At 37.4% G+C, this 7,655-nt stretch overlaps 1 long non-coding RNA gene across 1 annotated transcript; it reads left to right on the top strand.

Annotated features, from left to right (window-relative positions):
- The first annotated feature begins 785 nt into the window (after nt 1-785).
- Nucleotides 786-1,862, top strand: LOC311083301. The gene is made up of 3 exons (XR_014606266.1): nt 786-889; nt 1,391-1,446; nt 1,723-1,862. It is a non-coding gene; the product is annotated as an uncharacterized lncRNA (long non-coding RNA).
- Nucleotides 1,863-7,655: the final 5,793 nt, after the last annotated feature.

The following is a 7,655-nucleotide window of genomic DNA, read 5'->3' as shown; positions in this document are numbered from 1 at the left end:
TACAGTGAGAATGCAATTGCGAATAAGCATATGCAAGTTAGTAATGTTGACAAATAATACTTGCTGTGAAATATGTTGAAAACGTTATAAGTTGTGTGATGTCTTTAAAAGGGGAGATGTCACATGTTGATCTAAACAATACCATTGCTATGCATACTTGACCTGTAGTGCTGAACCGGAAATAAAGTAATTGAGTTCCTCCCCAGTGCTATGACTGTTGTGTATATGACAGTAAGTACACATTGATGGCCTAAGACACGAAACGAGCGGTTTGTGTGAGAAAACAAACAGTATTTATATCGTTTTTACCTCTTATACACAGCCACGTCCAAGTGATCTGAGGGCGCGCGCGCATCCTGGTGTGTGACGTGTACGCAGACTGGTGCATAGATATATACACTAGATGTCGCCTTAAAGACATTCGTTCCAATGAACTGCCGTAGACAAGGCGACATCTAGTGTATATATCTATGCACCAGTCTGCGTACACGTCAGATCAGATCACTGGTGCTGCGTTCCAAACCGCATACGTCCCTACTATTTAGTATGGGAAAAAGAGTAGGCGAGTGAAAAAGTATGTACGAATCCAAAAGAGTAGGCGAGAATTACCTGGGTGACGTACTAATTATCGCGAGATTCGGACTTAAGTGCGTTCGAATATGCCTACTTTCCTACTATATAGTAGGCGAAAACAGTACGTGAAGGAAGCAGTACGTTCGAAACATCAGTATTCATAAAAGAGTAGGCGAGAAGTTCCCGGATGGCTTACTGCTTCCGGACAGATTTTCGAGTGCTCAACCGATGGATACTCTTCTATCCCAGGAGGCCACGCGAGAGGATACGTCATTATCAAACATCGCAGAGATCGGCGACACGGGTGCTTTCAAATGTGAGTAAACACAGTTCCTTTTGTTAAAATTGCATGTGTTGAACTACTGTAGAGTAAACTGTTGAATTGTTGAAGGTGTAAGACGTTACACAGTATAGTATAGTTGTGATTTTGCTGTAAAAACACGTTTTATTATGTATAACGTTAGCTAACAGGGGAGCTCCAGTAAAGACACGTAAGTTACGTCTCTAAAGTGGATTTACATAAACCATATACATCTTAAAGACGTTTATTTTAAATATCTATTTACATCTGACAGGAAAATCTTGAAATATCACAACATGAAATAGACATCTGAGTGATGAATGTGTGCTATTATGTAGAACAAATCTATAAAGTAACTAACGTTAAACATAAGTTATCTATTTTATTTGTCCATTAGTAGTTGATAAATTGAGGAACTTTTATGTTGGATAAAAAGTTAAAACAACCTCAACATGTAAATGTAGTGTTGAGTTCATAAATCACAGAGGTAACGTGGATCTTGTCTGGATGTTACAGGGTCAGATGAACAGATGTGTGTTTATCTGGTGGAGAGTGGCTCATGAAGGCTTTGAGTGAGTATACTACAGAAATGAATAACAACTATTTAAATCTTAAGTTGTAGTTTATTTTAATTATTGTAATTTCAAACAGAGCTATTACAGCACCTTTCTGATTCTTGATTTCTGTGCATTTGCTGCAGATCTTTTGTGGTGGAGCAGGACCTGCAAGGAAAGATGATGGCGGCATTTGTGGAAAAAAAGCGTTTTTGTCTTCTAAATAATACTGAAATCAAATGACATTGTGCGGTTAAAATTACTGCTTTTGTGTTATGTTTGTGCATTTTGTAGGATCTGAAATGTCAGCAGGCTGGTGTGAGCACTGAGGATGAGGAGCCCAGAGCTGAATCCTGGAAACGGTGCCATGGATGAGACCCTCCATCACTCCACCTGCCCTTATGAGACCCTCCATCACTCCACCTGCTCTTATTGCCTCAGATTGTGAAGCACAACACATCACGCAACAACCTCCGGCACGAGGGAACGGCTCACCTCGGGCGGTCAGCTGAGTCATCAGAATAAAGCCGCAGAATGGGAACCGCTGTGTTGAGATGGCAGAAGGATGTGGGTTTCAGCGCCTGTAGCCTACATACATGATTGTAGTTTGAATAAAGCTTTGTTTCATGTGTTGACTTATGCATTTGTTTATTGTGTGATGGTGACTTTCATTCATTCTTTTACTAATTTATTAATATTTCTCATTGTTGTCAGTAAATAAAATATAATTATTTAATTAATGTTTTATTTAATTGTTTGAAAGAAAATGTAGATATGTTCATTATATACACATCTAGAGTGAATAATAAAATGAATAAATAAAAGTAGAAATAAATAAATAAATGCAGAAATAATAGTGAAAATAAATACATTTTGGTAATATAAATGGCTATTTCTGTATTTTTACATGTATTTATTTACAGTGAGGAAAATAAGTATTTGAACACCCTGCTATTTTGCAAGTTCTCCCACTTGGAAATCATGGAGGGGTCTGAAATTGTCATCGTAGGTGCATGTCCACTGTGAGAGACATAATCTAAAAAAAAAATCCAGAAATCACAATATATGATTTTTTAACTATTTATTTGTATGATACAGCTGCAAATAAGTATTTGAACACCTGTCTATCAGCTACAATTCTGACCCTCAAAGACCTGTTAGTCTGCCTTTAAAATGTCCACCTCCACTCCATTTATTATCCTAAATTAGATGCACCTGTTTGAGGTCATTAGCTGCATAAAGACACCTGTCCACCCCATACAATCAGTAAGAATCCAACTACTAACATGGCCAAGACCAAAGAGCTGTCCAAAGACACTAGAGACAAAATTGTACACCTCCACAAGGCTGGAAAGGGCTACGGGGAAATTGCCAAGCAGCTTGGTGAAAAAAGGTCCACCGTTGGAGCAATCATTAGAAAATGGAAGAAGCTAAACATGACTGTCAATCTCCCTCGGACTGGGGCTCCATGCAAGATCTCACCTCGTGGGGTCTCAATGATCCTAAGAAAGGTGAGAAATCAGCCCAGAACTACACGGGAGGAGCTGGTCAATGACCTGAAAAGAGCTGGGACCACCGTTTCCAAGGTTACTGTTGGTAATACACTAAGACGTCATGGTTTGAAATCATGCATGGCACGGAAGGTTCCCCTGCTTAAACCAGCACGTCAAGGCCCGTCTTAAGTTTGCCAATGACCATTTGGATGATCCAGAGGAGTCATGGGAGAAAGTCATGTGGTCAGATGAGACCAAAATAGAACTTTTTGGTCATAATTCCACTAAACGTGTTTGGAGGAAGAAGAATGATGAGTACCATCCCAAGAACACCATCCCTACTGTGAAGCATGGGGGTGGTAGCATCATGCTTTGGGGGTGTTTTTCTGCACATGGGACAGGGCGACTGCACTGTATTAAGGAGAGGATGACCGGGGCCATGTATTGCGAGATTTTGGGGAACAACCTCCTTCCCTCAGTTAGAGCATTGAAGATGGGTCGAGGCTGGGTCTTCCAACATGACAATGACCCGAAGCACAGAGCCAGGATAACCAAGGAGTAGCTCTGTAAGAAGCATATCAAGGTTCTGGCGTGGCCTAGCCAGTCTCCAGACCTAAACCCAATAGAGAATCTTTGGAGGAAGCTCAAACTCCGTGTTTCTCAGCGACAGCCCAGAAACCTGACTGATCTAGAGAAGATCTGTGTGGAGGAGTGGGCCAAAATCCCTCCTGCAGTGTGTGCAAACCTGGTGAAAAACTACAGGAAACGTTTGACCTCTGTAATTGCAAACAAAGGCTACTGTACCAAATATTAACATTGATTTTCTCAGGTGTTCAAATACTTATTTGCAGCTGTATCATACAAATAAATAGTTAAAAAATCATACATTGTGATTTCTGGATTTTTTTTTTTAGATTATGTCTCTCACAGTGGACATGCACCTACAATGACAATTTCAGACCCCTCCATGATTTCTAAGTGGGAGAACTTGCAAAATAGCAGGGTGTTCAAATACTTATTTTCCTCACTGTATTTATTTATGCATTTCTATATGTATTTATTTATGGATTTATACATTTATTTATATATTTATGTATTTTATATTTATTTATTTATATATGTATTTATTTCTACATTTATTTATTCCTACATTTATTTATTTCTGTATTTCCACATTTATACATTTATTTTTCCCTGCGCATGTATGCTAATTGACCAATGGCTAAGCCACGCCCCCTCCACTCACTCGGACAAACAGTCAACATTCGGTAACAGGCACTTTGGCAGCTGTCACAGTAGGAGACATTTCACAGGAGGCAATTGATGATTCTTTGGAGACAGAAAGATTATATATCATCTCGATGTCACCAAAAGGGCCTTAAATATGCATTGGAGGGTTATATTAATAATTTTATTGTTGAGAAGGTCGATAAGCTTCAGCTCCAGAACAAAGATTTACAGTTCACAGTGTAAACGTTATAGTTTGGTGCTATTTCGCTTCAAACGCTTGGATTCAAAATGTTCAAGCGTCGAACGCGGATACGCGCGAATTTGACGCTCTATTCGCGTTTGGTGTGAGCGCAGAATAATGAACAGGCTGCGATGTCAAGATTGCATTGCTGGAATGTGTGTGTGTATGTGTGTTTGTGTGTCTGTGTGTGTGTGTGTGTGTGTGTGTGTGTCAGAGAGCGGGCGCGATCGAACAGTGGAAACATAAAAACATACTCCATTTTGTTCATACAGGACATAATTTAAACTGCAAAGTGTTTAGCCTACTTATATTTGTGTAAAACACAACATTGTGCTTTTGTCAAACTGTAAACTCTTGTCAAACTGTAACCTACAACTGTCACCCAACCAAAATCACACACAGGCTGTTTAAAAGCCAAAATGACAAGAAAAAACAAAAAAACGAATGAAAACTGATAACCGCAATGCATTGCAATGGACGAAGAAGCAGAGAATGTCAGAGTGTATTGGGTTAGCTATGCGTACTGTGATTGGCTCATCGCGTTTGGGGGCGTGGCTTAGCCAATGGTCAATTAGCATACATGCAGGGAAAAATAAATGTAGAAATGTGAAAATACAGAAATAAATAAATGTAGAAATGTGGAAATACAGAAATAAATAAATGTAGAAATGTGGAAATACAGAAATAAATAAATGTGGAAATACAGAAATAAATAAAATGTAGAAATGTGGAAATACAGAAATAAATAAATGTATAAATAAATAAATGTATAAATAAATACATATATAAATACATAAATAAATACATATAGAAATGCATAAATAAATAAATAAATACATGTAAAAATACAGAAATAGCCATTTATATTACCAAAATGTATTTATTTTCACTATTATTTCTGCATTTATTTATTTATTTCTACTTTTATTTATTTATTTATTTATTTTTCGTTCTGTCATTTTTTGTCCTTCATAGTAAACAGCCCCTAGACATCGGTGAAAAATGTTCTCACCGATGTCCCCCCCCCCCCCCCCGATGTCACCGATTTTAAGTTTTGAATGCTTATATCTTCTAAACGTGAATTTTGTCATTGTTTTGAAGCACACTAACAGTAATGCTAACATATTCATATAGGCCTACTAAAAACTAAAACACTAAAAACTAGCCTTTAACTAGCCTACTCTCTTTAAATCATCAGACGCAAGTTTATTTTATTTATATTCTGCTACAGTGAATTAGAGAATTCTTTATGACTTGAGTCTCAATTATGGACTTTCTGCGCGATGGCGCCCTCTGGCTATGATTATGAATGAAACAGGTGTACTCTTGCTAATGCTCACAACACCACATTTTGTGTATTTATATATAGCCTATTATATATATAATTTTTTTTTTAAATACTCTAAATAAATTTTATGTAAACATATGCTAATCCAAACATTTCTCTGGTTCAAGTAATATACTAGACTGCAGTTTTATTTTTTCTTGCAGTGGGTGCATAAGATTCTTGACTAAAATTATGAAATCATCACAGATTTTATCATAATAATTCAATGTTGAATAATTAAACTTTAGACCTTTCCTGTGATCTTAGGAAAATTAAGTATTTTCAAGTGCTCAACCAAAACAGATCAGAGTCCTGAACGGGTTCTGTTTGGTAAACACTCCCCTTCCCCTGCTACCAATTATCCTACAGCAGCTCTAATTTAATTCCATACTTGAGCCAAACCAGTTTAACAAAGACTGCACCCCGAACTGCACCCAAAATTGCAGCTAGAAAACATAACATTTATTCAAATTGTGAATGGATACAGAAAGCGAGCAAAGTGCACCCTTACTGAACAAAAATATATGGGAAAATAGTTCACGTGGAGGGCGATCCCCCATAGAGTCATCGACACAATGCGAGTTCCCTTTTGAAGGGGAACACCTGTTATTGTTTAACCTAACTGCACTGCACCATGAATCTCTTACATGTTCTACACTTTGTTGGTTATAATGAGTGGATTCGTAATGAGTGGAGTGGTTATAACAAGCGGCGAACCATTTTGATCTTGATTAAGTGGACTGCACTTACTTAAATACCTCCGATTGGCCATTGCATTCATGCACTCAACAGACATGTCTGTGATTGGCTATGTTCAACACTGCAAAACTGCGTTGTAAATGCAAACATTTGACGATCTTTAGAGTGTAAACACAAATATGCAGGGGAGCATTTGAAAGCAATCAGCCAGTACCGAATATAGCATTGCTATTTGACCCGCAGTCCGCCAGTGCTTATTGATTACAGACCCGGGCCGCACCACAAATGACAAGGTAAATATTTTCCACCCATTTCATTAAATATTAGCGTCCCACTCATCGGGTACTTGTCCACGTTCAGGACTCCAAGATGTTATTTGAATTACGATTAGTTATTCTGGGCTATGTAAGCAAAAAATATTGACAATGTTATGATGGGTACACACTAAAAGATTTTTATAATCTTAAAATATTTTAAAAATGTGAGAGACCACAAACATGAGGACAAAAAATCCTAGATTTAACTGTTTTGCTCCTATAGTGCCATGATGTGACAAAGACACAAACATTTTTTCATGAGTCATCTTGTAAAAAAAAAAATATATATATATATATATATATATATATATATATATATATTCCCTACAGTATTTCTTTGGTTATACAAATACGCCTATAATAAACCCATAGTTAATTTTCGGTCTCTCTCTCTCTCTGTCACACACATACACATGTGTACTAGTACACCTATCCTTATGTGGACATCCAATATTAGGCGTAATGGTTTTTTATACTGAGCTAATTACATTTTCTAGCTCCTTTCCCTAACCTGCCCAACACGGAAAACTTTCTGCATTTTTACATTTGAATAAATATGGGTCATCATAATGTCATCAATGGGTCATCAAAACAAGACACACACACACACACACACACACAGACACACACAAATCTATTCTGTTGCTATTTGGTTAGCTTTTCTTCTTGTAAAGTTTATATTGTTGTATAAACAAGTTGTATAAACACTCATGCTGTTGTCACAAATCGACTTGCTGATCCTTCATCTCTGCTGTCCAAATCCATTTAACTTTGTGCTGTGCCGTTTGTTATGCTTCTGTCTTCTCTCAGTTTGCTCTCTGATTGGATATTGTTTCGTTTCACATAATAATCTCCAGTGTGCGTGTTTGTCCTCGGGGTTTAAGTCAAGTCAAGTGCTTATTTATTGTCATTCTTTTATA

Source organism: Abramis brama, assembly GCF_963993115.1.
Source record: "Abramis brama genome assembly, chromosome: 5".
In the NCBI taxonomy this organism is placed as follows: Eukaryota; Metazoa; Chordata; class Actinopteri; order Cypriniformes; family Leuciscidae; genus Abramis; species Abramis brama.
This window is presented reverse-complemented; position numbering and strand designations above follow the sequence as displayed.